This window comes from Sus scrofa, chromosome 1 (genome assembly GCF_000003025.6).
Source record: "Sus scrofa isolate TJ Tabasco breed Duroc chromosome 1, Sscrofa11.1, whole genome shotgun sequence".
Taxonomy (NCBI): Eukaryota; Metazoa; Chordata; class Mammalia; order Artiodactyla; family Suidae; genus Sus; species Sus scrofa.
The window spans coordinates 12,477,105-12,498,936 of NC_010443.5; the positions used below are offsets into that span (position 1 = coordinate 12,477,105).

The window sequence follows — 21,832 nt, forward strand, 5'->3', positions numbered from 1 at the left end:
GTAAATGCCTTTTCAGAGGTTTTAAGTGCAGACCTAAGAAATAAATTTATCTCCGGAGGGTTGAGTATGACCTTATATTGTCAAAGGGACTAAAAGACCCATTCAGCTTCTAATGGTCCCTCTTCTTTAAAGAGGATGCCACTGTTCTCCAGTCAAGAGAAACCAGCATCCCTCCTCTTAGTATAGGTCTCAGTAAGGTATTTGCAAACATTCTGTAAAATGCTGCCTAAACAGGTTGTCCTTGACACAGATGTAACTTTTTTTTAACAGCACCGAACACTGTTGACAGTCTGAAGAAGCCTACGGACCCCTTTTCAGAACAGTGTTTTTAAATACATAGAACAAAATACAAAAGGTTGCAAAGCAACACAATACATACAAATGTAATTATCCCAACCTGGGCGATGTAGTAATACACGTGCTTCTTTGCTAATGCATTAAACAACCTTGCAGCAGTAAGTCTGGTGACATTGACATTTGGATGGTGATGAGAAACATAAATGACGTCTGAAGATAGCCACAAAACCCTACTGGAGAGGAGAATATCTGTGGTTTCTATGGGAGACAAAATCACAGATGCTGATAGCACTTCTGTGGCTTGTTGTCAGTATTTATGCTTGAAGGAAATGTTAAATTTCAGTTCGAGGTCGGTGAAAAGGAAGATATATTTTCACCATTTTAAGTGTATAGATTCCCTGAATTCTGTCCACAGAACCCCTGGAGAGTCTGTGACCCCCAAGATAAGGACTCCCGGAGCAAGAAAATCACTTCCATAGGATTGTGAGCATGGTTGACATAGTTCTTCAAATAAATATTTGTATATAATTCTCAATGCAGTTATGAACATTTGTATTTTTAATTCTCGAATGGAAAAGTCATTCATCCATTCATTCATATTCTTACTTATAACCTGCCTTGTTTTTGAAAGGATCTGAGGCAACTTGCATACATGCATAGAGCACAATATAGTAAGGTTACAAGTAAGTGGATGAGAAAAAAGAAAGGAAAGAGAAAATTAGCATGAGAAGTAACAGATGTCTTAGAGGGAAGTTCATATACAAAGTATACATGGGAAGGTTCTAGACCTTTATTAGAGTACAAGGACAGATTTGATTCTAAGTTTAACATTCAGGACAAAGAGGAAGAAACAGTTAGTTACAGATTCATGATCATGGCTCCCGAGATGCCCAACTCTTTCTCGACGGAAACTGGGGAGAAAAGTTTTCCATAGGCCCTGCTTCATCTGAGTCTGCTTGAGCTGCTGTAGCAACATATCGTAGACTGGGAGGCTTAAACAACTGACACGTTTTTCTCAGTTCTGGAGGCTTCGATATCCCAGAGCAAGGTGCTGATGTGGCTGGCTTCTGGTGAGGGCTCTCGTCCTGGCTTACAGGTGGCTACCTTCTTGCCATGGCCTCACGGTGTGGAAAGAGAAGGATTTCTTTCTTTTCTCCTCCCTATGGGCACTCACTAATTCCTCTTGAGGCTCCCCCCCGCCCCATCTCCATCTCATGCCGATGAAAGGCCCATCTCCAAATACATTTACGTTGCAGGTTAGGCCTTCGATCTCTGAATTTTGGGGGGCGACACTTCAGTCGATAGCAATGACACACTGAGGAATGAAATTATGAGTACTTTTGCAAACATCCTTTGTTTTATTGGGATATCTCTCATACTTTGTATAAATTAATGATATGTTTCTACTGGCGTAGCTTAATATAGAAATGGATTTTAAACAATCTAATATAATTTTTTTAACCTTTTGAAGGTAGAAAGTATTATCATTTATTTTTATTTATTTGCTTTCAGTACCACCTCCATGGAGGCACTTATTCTTTTTTTTTTTTTTTTTTTTTTTTTGGTCTTTTCTAGGGCCACACCCGTGGCATATGGAGGTTCCCAGGCTAGGGGTCTAATCGGAGCTGTAGCTGCCAGCCTACGCCAGAGCCACAGCAACGCCAGATCTGAGCCATGTCTGCAACCTACACCACAGCTCACGGCAATGCTGGATCCTTGACCCACTGAGCGAGGCCAGGGATCGAACCCGCAACCTCATGGTTCCTAGTTGGATCGGTTTCCTCTGCGGAGGCACTTATTCTTGAAATGCAGATTAGTGATTATTAATTTTTACATGTCATGGACTGATTTGAGACTCTGACTTGAAAGATATAAATGCAGACACACGTTAAATTCTCCCTACAATTTCAGGGAATCACAGACCTCCAAAAGTCCCAGCACTCTTAAGAGTAAATAACTCTGCAATATCATGTAACAGATATGCTTTTAAACATATTATATCAATATTGTTTACTGTAACTGAGCATTTGACAGAGATTGAGAACAAGCCAGTTGGATTTGATGCTCTTGGCGAACATGGGAATGCTTGTCTGTGCTCTGGATTAAACAAACACTGTAATAACTTGGAGGACAGGAAAGCGTAGGCATATTTAACAGTGCTGATCTTTCAAGGCGGGAGCGATGCCTGGGGTTATACAGCCTCAACTCCTGTGCCCAAGACTCTCGTGACCCTTGGAGACCACCACCAATTCGTGGTCCCTAAGTATGGACATAGTTCGAAACTCTCCCTTTTACCACCCTACCTCATCCTCTGCCACAGCCTGGCTGAGACCAAGCTGGAATGAGAGAAATTGGAGATAAACAGGGGAGATCCAGATTTTGTAAGGCCTTAAGCTCATACAACTTTGAGGGTCTTTTTTAGGAAATATAGAAACGTACAAAGAGAAAGTTGTAAGAAACTCAATATTTAAACTACATGACAGAAACGACAATAAATTTCACATTCGAAAAAGCTGCCAAAATACCAGAAACAGCACTTTGTTCAGAAAAATGAGATAATAAAAAAATAAACTGCCCGACATATCTCTTAAATGCTTTTTAACAGCAAGTGTTTTTGGTTGCCTCTTCATATGATAATGATTTTATAATGTCATTTTTCTCGAGAGCACATAGGAGGACAATCCAGCCTGTTCTGTAGCGTAAATTGATCAAATTGTTTTTCATTTTCATTGATTGTTCAAAAAAACTTCTTCTTACCTCACATTTTATTTCTTGTAATGTATAATTGTAGGGTTTCTCCCTCATGTTTCAACTGTGAGTTTTAAAATTTTGAAGGATTTTCCCCAAACTTGCTTCTGGTGCTCATTGGAAACTCTGTTTCTCTCCATTATCCATAGACGCAGGGCAACAGAGGACCTGCTTATACTGTGATGTGACCTCTGGTCCTGAGTGAGCAGATCATTGTGCCAGGTAAATGGGCCAGTGGGAAGTAGAGGGTTACTGGAAGTTATGTCACACTTGAACAGCTAGCAAAAACCAGATTGGACAAAAAAGAGATTGCAAGACCATATCAATATATCCCATTAACCCCAAAGTATGTCCCTCTCTATAGGCCTGCTTTCAGAACTCACAAGTCATAGCTCACCTTTGTGAGAGTTTTTTTGCTTTCCTCTCTCCCAGTTTATTCCAAGGGCTGCCTCCAGGTGCTTCAGCCCCAGAGCATCTTTGCAGCATCTCCATAGAGCCTTCTGGTAAGATTCCTTAGCGTTCAGGCTCAAGAGAGCAAGGCCAAGACGGAAGGAGAAGCAGAAACTTTCCTACCACATCTCAGAGTCCAAATGTTTCTAAGATTGTAGACGTGGGGAAGGTGTGCCCTCTCTGGGAAGATCTCATTCCCCAGGCAGGGATGTGGTCTTACCATGGGCCCCATTAGGGCAAATTACTCAGAACACACCAGCCTAAGATCAGAGTGGGAAAAAGTCGCTTGGAACAATACGGGATCTATTTCGATTCACAGAGGACTGGGTGTTTAAAGCTATAGACACACAGTCCATAGCATATGGCTTCGATGATTTTTAAAACAATTTTTAAGGGCCCTACCTGCAGCGTATGGAAGTTCCCAGGGTAGGGGTTGAATCAGAGGTGCAGCTGCCGGCCTACAGCCCAGCCACAACATTGCCAGATCGGAGCTGCAACTGTGATGTGCACTGCAGATTGCAGCAATGCTGGATCCTTAACCCACTGAGTGGGACCAGGGATTGAACTTGCATCCTCATGCATACTAGTCCAGTTCTTAGCCCGATGAGCTGCAACAGGAACCCCAGCTTCCGTGATTTTAACCCGGAATATCCAAACCTGATAGAACCACATGCTCATGTCCACTATAAAACTCTTACGACCCCACACATGGAGTATTTTGACTGATGGATATAATTTTCTGGTGAATGCCCCAAGATAACTGACTAGAAAACAGATGTTTTGATTATTGACTGATCTAAGCTGTTTTATAGATATATTGACTATAAACGGGGTAAATGAGAAGCTAAACTGAACAAAGATGATTATGTTGGGTTTAGAATAGTTAATTTGTGGCCTTCTTGCCAGGGGTCAGGTAGCAAGGCAACGTCCCATTAAAGCCACTTCTAGATTGCAACAATAAAAGCTATCATTTCTGAATACAGGACTTCTTATTTTATTACCTACAGAAGGGGAATGTTGATTTTATCCAAGAGAAGAGTAAGTGGCAAAGGCCTGAAGTGTCTGCCACTTCAAAGCCTGTGGGAAGGACCGTATTTATGTTTTTGACTTTGTATTTTGCAGGGAGTATCCACTTTGCTTGTTTCAAAAAAGCAAGCCCCTTTCCTCAATACCTATGTTCAAATAAGTTGAAAATAAATATTTTCGGAGACTCAGTTGAAGAAAAGCAACAGGAACGCTCTCATGTTTAACCTAAAATATTCTCTGCTTTGCATTTTCTCCACAAAGAGGCCAAATCTGCCTTTTACTTTTTAACAGAGATGCAAAGGAGCTGTCCTTTCCTTCTGGGAGGGAGCCCAAAACACCAGAAATTTTAGTGGGTTGAATGCCCTCCCCATGCATGGTGGCTTAGAAAATGGGCAGTGAGGTAGTAGATCAGAAGCGGTAATCCATCTGCATTGGCTTTAATAGATTTATAACAGTTCGAGAATTGGCTTTTCGTTGTTTAGTGTCACAATCCAACTATGAATTTTATAAATTATTCAGAATAGAATCCCTGAATTTTGGAAAAATACATTAGAATAGCATAGATTCACAATTTTCAAAAGAATTTGGAGCTCTTTCTCTGAAGGCAAGTATGGGCTGCAGTTCAAGGTGAAACCAGTAAGTGTGGACTTGCCCACCTCCGCCAGGCTCTCCGCATTCTCCCTCGTGTCTTCTCCCACCTGCGCCAACCCTGACTGCTGTTGGGCATCGCACAGGTATCCAGTTCATGAAGCACTCATGGACGGACGGATTGTTCAAGTCTTAGGACGCAAACCACTGACAATAGCATTTTAAGGCATGAATGATTCACGATCTTCCTACGAAGGAAATAGCAGTGTTTGCTGAGAGCTTCTGGGGTTGAATCCTGCAATAGACAGAAACACTGGCGTCCTTTCTTCCTTTGATTACACGTGTGTGTGTTTGTGAGATGCTGATGCTGGCGACCTTGATAGGAATTACTCATTTTCTACTGAAAAGAGAAGAGATCTTTAACAGGTCTTCCTGCTTTAAAGGAAGGTTGCTATTTATTTCTCTTGCTTTCTTTGGGTCTGCATCATTTTTTCAGTTGAATGAACTATGCAAGGCTGTTTCTGGCATAAACAAATGAAAATGTCCTCTTGATTGGAGAAGATGTAATTGATGATAATAACTTAGGAAGTGTTTGGGAAGTTGAAGTTCAGCTGTTGCCTTAAATTTAGTTTGTTCTTGTTAAGGTGTTCCCTACAAACCAACTCTTCAGAGACATTTTGGGGATGATTAGAGAAATTGTTAAATCAAGGTGGTATGTATATGAAATATCATTGCAATGTATTTTCTAATATGTTGTCAGATTTTTTTCTAAGAATATTTTTATGGTTCTATAAATCTGAGCCAGATGATTCCAAATCCTTTGTTTCCAGATAAATTTTGACTTGAGCAATCTTTGCTTTCTGTCATTTATGTAGCTTTTTTTTTTTTTTTTCCTAAAAGAACCCAAGAACATTAAACAATGAAATATTTGAGATGGCAACATTGAGCCTTATAAGTTACTGGTTTTAATCTCTCTCTCTCTCTTTTTTTTTTTTTTTGCTTTTTAGAGTCACTCCTGTGTCATATGGAAGTCCCCAGGCTAGGGGTTGAATCAGAGCTGCAGCTGCCAGCCTACGCCACAGTCACAGCAAAGCGGGATGTGAGCCAAGTCTGTGACCTACACCACAGCTCACGGCAATGCTGAATCCTTAACCCCCTGAGCGAGGCCAGGGATCGAACCCGCATCCTCATGGACACTAGTTGGGGTTGTTACCACTGAGCCACAACAGGAACTTCCTGGTTTTGCTCTCAAAGCTTCTGAGCCTTATGTGCTTGTTTCAAACAGGGAAAATGTACATGTGGACTTACATGTGATTCTGCGCCCTAGGACCTCCTGCTCAGCAGCGGAGATAAAAGCATTCTCTCCAGACCATTACTGCTCATTAGGGTGCTGTCCAAAATCTCACACATGCCTGATAGAGTAAGTGGAATGTCAGGGCCTCCACTGTGATTCAAGGACCTACATGTGACTTGTCAAGGAGCTCAAATAAGAGCTGTAATCTCCCTTTGTGCAGAGCTCTAAGCTTAGGCTTTGTAGATACAAAGCTGTATATATAGAACACCCCCGGTTTCATTACAGATTTTCCAAATGAGTAGAATGGAGCAGGAATACCCAAGCTAAGAGGCGGGTATCTCTGGATTTGGGGTGATTTTTCTTTTAGTGACTTTTTTCTTTTGCATTTTAAAGTTGAAAACAAGGCAAATATGTATTTTTTAATATCCAAAACTTCAACTTCTAAAAAGTGGAATAGATGCTGTAGTTATTAGCTGAGTGCCAACCTTGGAGTCAGGACGTGGTGAGCAAGGGTCCAGCACTCAAGAGGAGGCACCACGTGCCTATCAACTCTGGGTTTAAAAATATGCTCGTGGCGGGGGTGATGTATCAGGAGTCTGCGCCATGCCAGAAGGATGAAACAAGTAGAAAGGCAGTGACTTTAGACTAGTAGGAAAGGGAAGGGGAAAACTTCTCGTATAATTTGCATTGGCATCCGCATCCCATCCGTCCCTCTCTCCTGCTATCAGGAGGTGGGTGGGAGGTGGGTAGGAGGGCCCTGGAAGCTTTTTCTACTTTACCAGTCCTTCCTCTTAACTCAAAAGCACTGACACTGATATTCAAGAATCACCATTTTGGGAGTTCCCGTCATGGCTCAGTGGAAACGAATCTGACTAGTATCTGTGAGGACGCAGGTTCGATCCCTGGCCTTGCTCAGTGGGTTGAGGATCCAGTGGTGCTGTGAGCTGTGGTGTAGGTCCTCGATGCAGCTCAGATCTGGCATTGCTGTGGCTGTGGTGTAGGCCAGTTGCTCCAGCTCCCATTTGACCCCTAGCCTGGGCACCTCCATGTGCCATGGGTGTGGCCCTAAAAAGGCAAAAAAAAGAATCACCGTTTTATGTGGAATACACATTTCGTTCAGGGTCAGGGGAGGTACAGAAGTAGAGTCCCTGTAGGTGCAGGAAGTTGACACAAATGAAACCCATACACATGGGCGTTTCTGGGGAGTGTGATGGAGCTTCCAGGTGGGCAAACATGGGGAAAAGAAGGGACAGCGGCCTCCGGGAGAAGCAGAACAGGGAATGATGAAGCTGGGAAGGGCCCGGGTGTTTGCCTGCCTTCTTCACACCCTCTTCTGCCGCTGCTCCTTCCCCAGCCGCCGAGCGGGCCCCCCCTGCTGCCCTCTGGCTGATCAAGGTCCCTGCAGTAACGCACCAGCCAAACTGCTCTCCTCCCGTTGGTCTTTCCTTTCTCCCCCGGCCTCCTTTCGTTCTCATCAAATGTACACAGAATTCACAGCATATTAAGAGCCAAAGCATAGACGTGTTTGAGGCATAGACGTGTTTACCTCCTTCGTGTAGCTGATGATTCGGAAGAGTCTCTTGAACCGTGTCAGAATGAGGGACCGACAGCACACCTGGGAGTCAGGCAGCAGCCACCCCATGGCGATTATGCAGGTACGTGTCACAGCCGGGACTCTCCTGGCTGGCAGAGGGCTCTTGGTGATCAGCCCAGTGGAGTCAGAGGCCTGACGAGGTGCCCTGCTTGGGGTGCAAGAGCCTGGGGCAAGAGGGGCTAAACTTATCTGCCTTTGTGGTTTAGACAGGCCAGACTTGCCTGATGGGTGGAAGTCTTTGAGAAGGGGCTGGACGACCTCTGAACCGGAGATGAGGGAAGTCGGGCCGCATGGGAGGAGGCGGGGCTCTAGGTACAGAGGGCACTGACCCAGTTCTCTCTGTTCTCTGCCTCTTCCCACACAATTCCTCTGCGAGGGTGTCTGTGGGTTCCAGAGGGAGAGAAATATGGTCAAAGGGAAGCAGAGGTCGCTGTGGAGCCTCCTCATAGTAATACGGATGGGGAACAGGTGTCTGTGAAGGGCGGGGCTAGAGGCGGTTGGGCACAGGCGGGGTGGGCAGTGTCCACACAGCAGAGCGCTCCAGCCAGAGCTGTGAACTTGAGGGCCGTCATCATGTTCATCTGTAAAATGGGAATAAAGAAAGCACCAGCTTCCCAGAGTTGTGAAAACTAGATGCTTGATACACGTACTGCATTTAGCACATGCCAGCAAACACTTAGTGATAAGCAGAGCTTAACAAATGTGGGCTATTGTTATTTTCATCGTTGTCTTTTGTGAGATTCCCTTCTCTCTGCTTATCTTCTACTTATTTTCACGTGGTTGTGTAGTGACTTTACTTCTGGCCCTGTTTTTGTTTCTAATCAGAGAAGCTGCTTCTCAGGATGTAACTGAAAAGGGTTAGATCAATAAACCTTAAGTAGATTGAACTTGAGCAAAGTTTTACAAAATAATCGTGGCAGCAAAAATTTCCATTTTTTTTTTTTACCGAATAAAAAAAAGTTAGGCACTAATGTCATTTTTTTGCTCTAAGAAGTTTTTGAGAATAACTAATAATACTTGGTAGAGGTTAATGTAGTATTGAAAGTAGTAATTTTAACAGTTTTGAACTCACTTTCAAAGACATAATTGGAATAATTTTCAATAGACATCAGTCTTTATTTCTTAGGAAATTACAATGATTAAATTAACTGCAGGCAGCCTCTCATTGTTATTTGAAGACAATAGGAGTCTGCTGAGGATTGGTGGGGAAAAATGAATGATACATGTTCTATTAAAGACTTCACTGAAACATTTTTCATCACTCTGTCTAGCTACAATGTATGTCTTCAAAGCGTAGTTATCAAATGCAGCTTTCTCTACTGTATTTGGCCTAGAAAACGAATTCAAATGAATAAGAATAATGTTTTTCTTAGGGCTAAGATATAGATTTTTCTTTTGAGGATGTGCATTTTATGCCAATTCAAAAGAAAATGATGTTACACCTGCAGAATTCTGTGAACATGGAACAAAGAATTTTGTTCCTTCTTGGGGTATTTTCTGCTTCCTTATGAAATCGAGCACTGGACAAGGGCAATAATGTCACATTCATTATTCATTTGAAATAACTCTTTTCTTTTGAAATGAGATATTCAAGTCATTGAGTGTTAGACAAATTGTGCATAGATGGAAGAATAAGTGGATCTTGATCTGTTATCTCAGCATGAGGCTTTCTGGAGGTGGTAAAGTGGTGTTTATCACAGAAAACATCACCAAGTTTCCTCAAGACCTTCCTAAACTCAAAATGATTTAGTTAGTACATCTGAAACTGAATACCACCCAGATAAGCATCTGCAGTCACATTTACCTAGACATGGGTGGTAATGCTTTTTAAATTTCAATATTACTATAAAAGTTGTCTGGCTTTTACCTCCATGAGTGCTCTTGACTCATAGGATGAGAAAACCTGTTTGTGCCCTTTCTGGCTGGAATGCCTACTTAGAGATTCATTTTGCTGGCTGTGAACAAGTTATATACACCAATAGCGCAGCTTTTCTTGACTTGGCCCTCAACTAAACAACACCAGGATTTGGAGGTCCAACAATAAAAAAGAAGAATATAAAAAGTAATTTAAAATACCAGGAGTTCCCGTGTGGGGCAGTGGTTAATGAATCTGACGAGGAACAATGAGGTTGTGTGTTCGATCCCTGGCCTTGCTCGGTGGGTTAAGGATCCGGCATTGCCGTGAGCTGTGGTGTAGGTCGCAGACACGGCTTGGATCCTGAGTTGCTGTGGCTCTGGCGTAGGCTGGTGGCTACAGCTCTGATTAGACCCCTAGCCTGGGAACCTCCATGTGCCACGGAAATGGCAAAAAAGACAAAAACAAAAAACAAAACAAAACAAAAAAAAACAAACCAAGAAGTTCTTGAACAGATGCTGATTACTACAATGTGAAACAGTGCTGTTTTCACTGCTTTGGGAAGTAGAAAGAAATAACATAAAATCTTGTTTTAGAGGGAAAGAAAGAGCTGGCTTGTTAGGTACACTAAATGCAAAGACAAACATGAACAGAAGCCAATGACTCGGCATCCAACACGGCTAACATCCATCTACTTTACATTGTTTCCGGTCAACTATTATCATTTCAAATCGTTATAGTCAGAAAATGTTTAAAACAATATCACATTACCTTGTAATTTAATATAACAAAACTAGAACTTTAAGCCGCAAAGTGTGAACAATGTGGAACACAGGTTGTAGAAGAGGGAAGAAAAAAAAAAAAAGATGTCTCGATGTATTTGACGTGAAAATAGAGGTCTTCTTAATGTAGTGTGAAGTTTATAGTATTTCTATATTTTATCTTGGCCACAGAAATAGTCTTATTGGTTATATAAACTTGGATAAATTTCCACCCCCCCAAAAAAGATGATTAAAAATGCCTAACTCATGGGGTTGTTGTGCAAACTGAATAAATTAATCTAAGTAAGTCAAAGCATTTTATAAATTGCAACTGTAACAAAAATTTGCTTTCTAAGAAGCAATCTTTAAATGTTACTGAGATAAAAAAAAAATTAATCCAACCTTTCTTGTTTTTCTAAAGTATAAAAATAAAGCAATTCAATTTCACATTTGTACTTCCACCAAAAACGTTTAACCTGAGTCTAATTGTGAGGGAACAGTTAGACAAATCCTCTTTGAGGATATTATGCAAAACAGCTGGACTGGACTCTATAGAAGTGTCGATCACTAATAACAAAAGGAACTATATAATATGATAATGCAATGATGATCTTTGATTGGATCCAGATCCTGGATTTAAAATAAAATAGAATAGCTCTCCATCCTGAAGAGAACATTACTGGGACAATTGGGGGAATTTGAACTGCATATTACATAATTATACTCTATCATTCAAAATTTCCTAAGTGTGGTCATTATTATGTCATTATGATAAGATATTTGTTCTTAGGAGGTACATGCTAAACTAGATAAGGCTGAAACATCTTTTTGTCTACAAGCAATTTCCAAATGGTTTGGTAAAGTGTGTATATATACAGAAGAGAGATTAAAGTGATTGTGGCAAAATGGTAATATTTTGGGAATCTAGATGAAGGCTATGAAGGTGTTCATTGTTAACTACTATGTTTTTTTCCCCACTAGTGGTATTTGGGAGTTCCTTGGCCAGGGATCAAGTCCATCCGAGCTGCAGCAATGCCAGAGGAAGAGCCTCATACATTGCTGGTAGGAATATACAAGGGTACAGCTAATTGGGACAACAGTTTAGTGGGTTGTTAAAAACAGTAACATCAAAACCAGCTAAACAATAGGCTTGCTGTACAGTCCAGCAATCATGCTTACTATTTACCCAAAGAGCTGAAAATTTATGTTCACACAAAAATCTGCACATGGACATTTATAGCAGCTTTATTCATAAAATTGCCAAAACTTGGAATCAATCAAGGTGTCCTTCCACAGGTAAAAGGATAAACAAGCTGTGGTATATTCAAACAACGGAATATTATTTAGTGCTAAAAGAAATTAGCTATCAAGCCACAATAAGATATGGAGGAAACTTTAATTCATAATTACTAGATGAAAGAGGCCAAGAGGAAAAGGCAAAATTACAGAGCCAATTAAAAAAGATTACTGATGGCCAGGGGTGGGGTGAGTGTGGAGAGATGCATACTCAGAGCATTAAGGATTTTAGAGAAATGAAAACAGTATGTATGATAGTATAATGATAGAGGTGTCATCTGTTCATACTCATAGACTGTACAACAACAAGAGCCAACCCTAAGGTAAGCTATGAACTTTGGGTAATTATAACCTGTAAGTGTAGGTTCACCCTTGATGAAAAGTGTACATTGTGGGAGTTCCTGCTGTGGTGGAGCCGGTGAAGGATACAACATTTTCTCTGCAGTAGCTTGGGTCACTGGGGAGGCAAGATTTGATCTCTGGCCAGGAGCAGTGGCTTAAGGATCTGCGTTGCCACAGCTGTGGTGTAGATTGCAGCTGCAGCTTGGATTGCATCAGTGGCTGGGGAACTTCCATATGCCATGGATGCAGCTCCCCCCCAAAAAAAAGTACCATTGTGGTCAGTGATGTTGATAGTGTAGGAAGCTTTGCATGTGTGTTGGTAGCAAGTATATGGAACACCTCTGTGACGTCTCTGTACTCTCAGTTTTATTGTAAATATAAAACTGCTTTCAAAGAAACAGTTTCTTAAACAAAGAATCTTTATTTTAAAACATTTGTGTTTAGGGAATACGTGGGATTATTATTACTAATATGAAATATTTTCCTCCGGCAATATTCCAGGAAAACGAACAAAAGTTCTAAATCCAAGTGCACATCTCTCAGGGTATTTACAAGCAAAGCAAAGTATATAAAGGAGATAAACAACAGGGACCTACTTAGGGAACTATAGTCAATATCTTGTAATAACTTAAAATGGAAAAGAATCTGTAGAAGAATATATGTATAATATACATGTGAATCACTTTGCTGGACACCTGAAACATTGTAAATCAACGATACTTCAACAAAAAAATAAAAAATAAAAAGGTAAAGTAAAAAATGTATCTTTAGGAGTGTTTAAGAGATTAGAATATCATTTTCATTTTATCTTTTAGAAAATGTTCAGGAGTTCCCGTCGTGGCGCAGTGGTTGACGAATCCGTCTAGGAACCATGAGGTTTCGGGTTCAGTCCCTGCCCTCGCTCAGTGGGTTAACGATCCGGCGTTGCTGTGAGCTGTGGTGTAGGTCGCAGACGCGGCTCGGATCCCGCGTTGCTGTGGCTCTGGTGTAGGCCGGTGGCTACAGCTCCGATTCAACTCCTAGCCTGGGAACCTCCATATGCCGCGGGAGCGGCCCAAGAAATAGCAACAACAACAACAAAAGACAAAAAGACAAAAAAAAAAAAAAACGGAAAATGTTTAATTTGGGGGGATCTCAGTTTGATGATTTCCTACTAGCTTACTACCCAGGTTTCCTTATTTTCTATGAGCTAGAACTTTCTGTCTCATTGTCCAGGAGAGACACTAGGTAATTATTGCCATTCACAAGTTACTATATTGTTACCTCTTCCTGGGGTTGATGGGGTAGGTTTCTGACTTCCTCCCAGGCAACTAAATTCACCTAGAAGTCTGATGACCTCTTTCTTGTCTTTTTCTCCTACAGCTCAGGAGCAACAGAACCAGAACGAGGAAACTCACAGCTTTTTGGTATGTAATCGAGAACTCTTCAAAACTAATTCTTTCTTTATGATCTAAAGGGCCTGGACTCTACTTTGTTATTCTAATTTGTGAACCAAATTATATTAGCTTAGGTGTATTTATCCCTAAGCTTGGATTAACGCAGAGAGAAGGTAATAGCATGAATAAATAACCAACTATATTTAGTCCTTCAGATTTCCCTCGAAAGTGGATTATTAGTGGAGATTACCTTTTAGTGGGAGAGCTGCTCAGTAAAGCAGTTAGTTTATTTACAGAACTGTCTGTTTTGACCCCTAGTGGTCAGGAACATACCATAACTATCAACGTACCATAGAACTCTAATTATGTGAAGAATCTATTTTATAAGAAACTATGGGCTTGGATGCCCACATATAAATTGAAAGGTCTAGAAATGAGGCATTTGTGAACCTAAATTTGCTAATGACTATAATAAGCTCGTTACATTTAATAATTATCATGTGAAAGTAAAACAGTCTTAAGATGCTTTCATCTTTACAATTCGCCCCTCTTGGTCTAGGTAAGACTGAAGTTCTATAAATAGGTATGTAATTATTCTCAGTATTCCTTTAATTTCCTATTTATAAAATGATTTAAAAAGATTATGTCTTAGTTCCGGACTGGGACACCCATCTCTTGTTTAACTCTTTTTTTTTTTTTTCCAGCTTGCTGCAGAATACAAGGGAAGCATTCTTTTCACAGTTATCACTCAAGAATTCATCCTTTTGTGATTCCATGGATATAACTGAAATTCTGGTAATTTTTCAGAAAACATTAATATATTAATTTAAGTGCTCCTATTTATGTATGAGCCAAAAAACAATAGTAATAATAACCACTTTTCGCCCCAGTGTGTCCTTTGACCAATTTCAATTATCTTGCAGCTGACTCGTAACCTGTTGAATCACCGTCATCCTTTCTGATGACCACTGGCCTTCTCTTTTTCTTTCCGTAGTTGTTAAAACCCAGTGTCCTGGTTGTCCAACTTACTGAAGCACAAAAATTACTTTTGTTGCCTTCTTCGGTGTTCAGATGTTTTCAAATATATAAATTACTATTGTTCCAACATGTGTGTACTAAAGATTTTCATTTACTGATGTGGTGGATTATATAACTCAGCCAATAAGATTCCTAGGTTGCCTTCTATGGTAAAGAATGCTTTATCAACCCTAACATCTGACGTTTCATTGAGAAATTTAAGGTAGCCCTTTTCATCCTTGCACTTTTCATGGACGGTTTACGAAACTGGTTATACTAAGGAATTGACAAAATTGGGTAGATCTTTACCATCTTCGAAAGTTGTCAAGTAATTTTCTAGTAAAACATTTCTGATCCTTAGTTTAGGATTCCCCCATCAAGATGTGTATCTATCTAGAAAGAGCCTTATTTATTTATCAGAAAACGGTGTGTTGTAAGGGAACCCTGAACTAGTAAACACTGAATTAAATAAACTCCATGGTCTTTTATAACATACAAAACTTGGTATTTCTTATGTAAGATGATTCTCAGCTATGCAACCCATGACCAAATTAGAGTCTTTGAGTCTTCACAGAGACAGAGTTAGTGGTAAAGAGGGCAGTCTCTGAATTTAGGTGGCCTGGGTTTGATTCTTGTCTCTTACACTTACTAGCTATGTCACTTTGGTCATGTTACTTAATCTTTGCCTCACTTTCTTCATTTGTTGAATGGAGATGGTAATAGTATCTAATAAAGCTGCTATGAGATTTTAATGCTTTGATATGAATACAGTTCTTAGAACCATATTTGGTACACAGTTTGGCACTCAATAAATATCAGTTTTGATGGTGATGGATGAATGATATTGTCATCAGCTGGGGCATTTGTGCCTCTTAGAGAGTTTTCTATATTTTTCAATAATCCCCTAAGAGTGGCGTGCATCTGATTGTGATTTCTAAGAATTTCCAGCAACTTATTTCTTCAAGAATCCTGATATACTATCTCTGTTCCACCTGAAGCCGACATGAAGATAAAGCTCAAATGCTTTTTTGCTTCTTAGTTGTACCAACATTATAGAAGCAATAGACATCACCTCTGTAAGACGGCTTTCCTCACTCCCCAGGCTCCATTTCCCAATTTCCTCGCATTGCTTCATGCAGGCGGACCTGCATACATTCAAATAGCTCTGGATCTCAGATTTCATTACAAAGAGCCTTATTTTGATACTTTCTAGCCAAGCAAGACATTTACCTAAAATAAAGTCTTGAACCAGCTACTAGGATAATAAAATGTCCTCCAATTTAATGCAAAAGCATATTAATAATTTTAATCTTTATCATTGTCATTAATCAACAGTAAAGGACTATTGCTAATATAGTCACTTTGATATAGATGTAGTCACTTTTTTGATATATTATAGATATATAGCATAGAGTCCAAGTGTGTGTAGTGGGAATAAATTGCTAATATAGTCATTTTGATATATTATATATATATAGTATAGAGTCCAAGTGTGTGTAGTGGGAGTAAGTAGTTCATAATTAATTCTCATTCACATATGCATAGATTTCTGGCCCCATGATTATTTTGAGTTCTTCATAGATTTAATAATTTTTTACCTTTATATTGTAGCAAAACACACATAGCCATAAAATTTACCATCTGAACCATTTTAAGCTTACAGTTCAGTGGTGTTAAATACATTCATATTATTGTACAACCATCACCACCATCATTCCCTACTATTCCTTTCATCTTGTAGAACTGAAATTGTATGCTCATTAAACAATAATACTCCTTTCTTCCCTCTCACCTGCCCTTGGCAGCTACCGTTATATGATTTTTAGTACCCTAAATATTTCATATAAGTGGAATCATACAGTATGGCTTGTTTCACTTAGCGTAATGTCCTCACAGTTTATGTTGTAGCATATTATAGAATTTCCTTCCCTTCCTTCTTTAAGGCTGAATAATATTCCACATTTTGCCTATCCATTCCTCTGTTGATGGGTTGTGTCCATGTTTTAGCTATTGTGAATAAGGCTTCCTTGAAAATGGATGTACACATATTTCTTTGAGGCCCTGATTTCAGTTCTTTGGGATACATGCCCAGAAGTCAAGTTGACGGATCATATGGTAATTCCATATTTATTTGAGGAATTGCCATACTGTTTTCCACAGTGACTATATCATTTTACATTTTCGCCAACAGTCTTCACAGAGTTCTTAAGTACAGAATGCTCATCTAATTATTTTGACATATTCCTATTGGGAAGTGAATATCATGAAGTTTTATTTGAATACACGTTGAACACAAGGCTATACTATATTTTTTTCCTGTTCTTTTTTTTTTTTTTTCCTTGGGGCGCCTAGGAGTGTTATGGTCTAAGACCTACTTAATGTTAATTTATGTTGCCAGGTGATTCAGAGTGTCAGTGGAGTTTTTCCAGAACAGAAATATGTGGGGCCAAGTCTCAAACTTCTAATGGAAAAACAACTTGGACTCCAAGGATTTCTTGGCTTGTTTTAAAATAAACTCTACGTTAAAATCTTGTGTTCTGGTAGCAAAGGAGTAGATGACCACATGCTTTCTTTTTGAAGGCTCGTAATTTTTTTTTGCACAAAATATACCAATGTGAACAGGAGTGGGGACAACCTGATTACAAAAAAAGAATTGGCTAGCTGGAGAATTACTTCCATATATATTTTATATCTATCTATCTATATATATATATAGAACAAAGATTATTCTTTGAGACAGATCTGTAAGGTTTTCAAATTATTGACAGGAAAGCTTCACACTTGGGCCATTATTTTACCTCATTAATAATATTTGTGCTTTTTTCAATTTTGATTAAAAATATACATAAAAAATTGATTTCTAAGGGACAGAATCTTATTTCAAAACTGAAATGTATTAGCTGAATTTTGGACAATTTTGAGGTTATTTGCACAAATTAAAGGGGCATTTTTCCAGAAAATTTTCTGCATTTACTGTTTGCAGACAGTGAGGAAAAGGGGAGGAGAGAAATACGCTTATCCAGGGAGCAAGAGATTTCTCTCTGTCAGACATTTCATTTTCCCTTAGTTTATTGTCCTCAGTAGAAACATCAATGTCTTTCCCAATAAAATCACCTCCACTACAGTGTTTAAGAAAGACGTGAACTACCCTGGGTCTGTGTCAATTCAACTTAACAAGAGAAAAATTTAAACGTAACTGCAATAAAATTTGAAAAGACTCCTGTTAATGATTTGTGAGGCAAAAGTAACCCTTATGAGGCTAGGCGAGGCTACGCTGGGGTAGCAAATTAACCCTGAAATCTCCGTGGCTTAACACAGGCACCATTTTTCTTATTTACACTCTACGTTCAAAGCTGATTGACATGAGAAGGGAAGGGCTCCTCCATGCCACACAGTCACTCAGAGTAAAGCACCACCATCCTGTGGCATCACCATGGCAACAGGGGCATCAGGGTTTGCTGTGGCAGGAATGAAGTATGGAGGATGCATACTCTTCTCCAGACTGAAGGCCTTGCAACACCTCCACCCAGAGCCTACTGCCCAGCAGTAGCCATATGGCCTCTCCTAACCACAGGGCGCTGGAGGTGTTCCTGGGGCCCTGGCAGGAGGGGAAAACTAGATAGAGTGAGCACCAGTAATTTCTTCTTTGATAAATTTTGCTGGTAATTCTCATATGAGGCCCCCATATGAAACAAGGAGAAATTTCCTTCCTGTATCGTTCACATTTATAATTCTTTACATTTTAATATGTAGATAAGCAATTTTAACCTTTTAAAATTAATTTCACTTTTTTGGTAATTGGTAACTTTAGGTAAGAATAAATAAAACAAGAATTACTGAGGAGGAATTAGTTAGGATATAGATATCATCAACAATAGAAAAAAAAAGCCCTCAAATATTTAGGTATCTATAGATTCTTATTTGTATTAGTAGTAGTAGCTACTATTTCTTTTTCTTCTCGATTAAACTGTAACTTGAAATTAAATGTAACTCTAAATACAGGGAGGCTTGATTGCAAAATCCGTTCATGGGATATTGAGCTAGGAATATGAAACTAAGGACAGTTTTAGTAGATGGTCTTTCATAAGTTCTTTTTTAAAAAATATGATCAGCTTTCTCTGAATCTTAATCTCATGTTTTTCTTCTTAAATCTCCTTTTCACTTTATTGGAGTATTTTACCAAGAACTATCTTTATACAGGATACATGGGGAATAAGCATGTCTCAGCATGTATTTTGACCTCACAATTGATTGCGTGTTTGACTGGATATTGAATTTTATGTAGAGAATTAATTTTCGTCTAGAACTTCCAAGGCATTTCGCCAACATCCTTGTACATCTCACGTTGCACATGAGAAATTTGTCACTCTTACTCTTGTTTCTTTGTGGATAATACCTATTTAACCTGTCCATAAATTTTTATAATTCTTTGTATACTTTTGAAATTCTAAAATTTCACAAGACATATTCAAGCGTGCAGTTTTTCAAATATGTCTGATTCAGCATTTTGTGGGATGGGAAGTTTTCCTTTTTCCCCCTCTGTCTGGGCTCTTCTCACTGGTTCGGTTTCATTCTCTAGTCTCTCCACCAAGTAACCAACATGGCCACAGCTAATTCCAGGTTTGTACTGCATTTATGACTAAAATCCCAGAGAAAAGGATGAAACTTTGTCCTAATTCTCCAGGCAGAATTTTCCCATGAGCCTGATTTGGTTCATGTACTCCTTTCTGAATTGGTCACTGTGTCAAAGAAGACAAGTACTTTGGTCCACCTACTTCTTTTTTAAAAAATTTAATTTAATTTTTTGGGCCACGCCCATGGCATGCTGAAGTTCTTGGCCAGGCATCGAACCCTCTACTTCTCTAATCACCTCTACTGATAACGGCTCTGGCTCAAGACATTCTTACATCTTTGGATGACTGCGGGAGCCTCTTAACTGGTTTCTCAATGTATATCCTTGTTCAATCAATCTATTTATCTATCTGTTTATTTATATGGAAGTTCCCTGGCCAGGGATTGAATCCAAGCTGCAGCTGCAACCTCCTCTGCAGGTGCGGGCATACCAGATCTTTTAACCCACTGTGCTGGGGTGGAACCTATAACTCGGCAGCAACCTGAGCCACTGCAGTCGGAATCTTAACCCACTACACCACAGCAGGAACTCCTTGTTCGGTCATTTTAAATGCTAGAGCCAGAGCTGTTAGTGTGTTTGTCAGATCAAAATCTTATAAAGCTTGCCTGTTCCACTTCAAAGACAGCTAGGGCTGATCTTCAAACATTGCCTAAAAGACCATCTAGAGCTACACGATCTGACCTCCCACGACCCTCTGACCTCATCTACTGCCACCCTCTTTCTACGGCTCCTTCAGCCTCAGCCATGCTGGCCTCTGAGCCACGCGTTACACCTGCCAGACACATCGCCTATCCCAGTCTGGGGCCTCCCCTTGGCCATTCTCTAAACCTGGGCTGCTCCACTCTGTGACAGTCATAGGCTGCTTCTTCATCTCTTTCAGGTCTTAACTCAAATGTCAACTATGTAGTGAGACCATTTCTATTTAAAAATCACAACTCTTTATAACACTCTCGCCTACATTTTATTTTTCGCCATTTATCTCCATATTATCTCTAATATACCATTTATTTTACTTACTTATCCTGTTCATTGTCTCTCCCCATGAAATGTAGACCCCTTGGTTGCAGGAGGTTTTTAATCTGTTGTGTTCAGTATTGTATCTTCAGGCTATAAAATTGTGCCTGGCACCTAGTCAGCCAGTACATACTCGACGAATGAATGAATGATTGGCAAACCTACGCCAGGAGCTGGCTCCTGTTTTGTGGATGTGGGGCCGTATGATTGACAGTGCCCACAAGGGAGAGAAGAGGCATTCCTCAAAGAAAAAGGAGCTAGTCAGACAAACATTAATAAATAGCCAATAAAATATCCTTCTATTGAGCTTTGAGAAATGGGGGTCTGTTTTAAAAGAGCCTAAGATTAATAGCTGAAAGAAAGCAGCAGATCTGAAATCTGACAGTAATTTTTCAATTTGTTTGATGAGTTTTGTGTGTGTATAATTTCTGTATGTGTTATAATTAGTCTTTAATGTTAGGTAATTTTGTCTGGGAAAATTATGGGGAGAATAATTTTATCTGATTTTATGGATAATTTATTTCATTTTCAATTAGATTCTTACTCTCAGTGATCAATGTGCCAAAAAATAAATTAGACTTTGGTAAAGAATATTTTATTTCTTTCAGAAAAGGCAGGTTGCAAAATGGATAATTGCATAATCTCTCTATATGATATTTTTCTTAGCTATTTGCCTGTATGCAAATGAATTTTTCTTTTAGGACCACACCTGTGGTATATGGAGGTTCCCAGGCTAGGGGTTGAATCGGAGCTGTAGCTGTCAGCCTGCATCACAGCCACAGTAACGTGGTATCTGAGCTGTGTCTGCGACCTACACCACAACTCATGGCAACGCCAGATCCTTAACCCTCTGAGCAAGGCCAGGGGTCGAACCTGTATCCTCATGAATATGAGTCAGATTCATTTCCACTGAGCCACGTTCATTGGGGGAACTCCCAATGAAATTTTTTGATGTTAACAATTTTAGGCTAAATAATTGTCGGGTGAAAAGCTATAACTCAGAATTTTTCATTTATATCTAGTTTTCCCCCCTTTATCAGTATTGCTGAAGTTGTATTTTATTAATTTTGTTTATTTAATTTTTTAAATTAATTAATTTTAATTGATTAATTTTAAATTTTATTAATTTTATTTATTTCAGAGAACTAGCTTTATGTTTAAATCTCTGTATTTTTCTAGTTTGTTGATTTATGCCTTTATTTTTAATATTTCTTCCTTGGTTTCGTCATTTTGCTCTTTTTCTAGTTTCACCAGTTAAGCTCTTAGTTTATTTGTTTTCATTCCTTCTTATGTTTTGATAAATGCACTTAAGATATAAATTTTCCTTTGAAAAATGCTTTAGTTGTGTTTCCTAGAACTTTTGATATGTACTGTTTTCAATGGTGATACATTCGAAATATATCCTATTTGATTTTCCTCAGAATCAATTTTTTTTTAGTAGTGCAAGATTTAGTTTCCGGACACATAGACTTTTTAAAGCTATGTTTTCATTATTCATTTCTGTAATTAATGCATTATATCAGAGAATATAATCTCTGCTA

General features: G+C 39.4%; 1 long non-coding RNA gene across 1 annotated transcript in view; it reads left to right on the forward strand.

The window, feature by feature from the left end:
* LOC110259934 overlaps positions 1–21,036 on the forward strand; it is a 59,188-nt gene extending 38,152 nt beyond the window's left edge. Inside the window, exons 2-4 of the long non-coding RNA XR_002342424.1 lie at positions 3,195–3,267; positions 13,614–13,657; positions 14,332–21,036. This is a non-coding gene — a long non-coding RNA (uncharacterized LOC110259934). The remainder of the gene's footprint in view (positions 1–3,194; positions 3,268–13,613; positions 13,658–14,331) is intronic.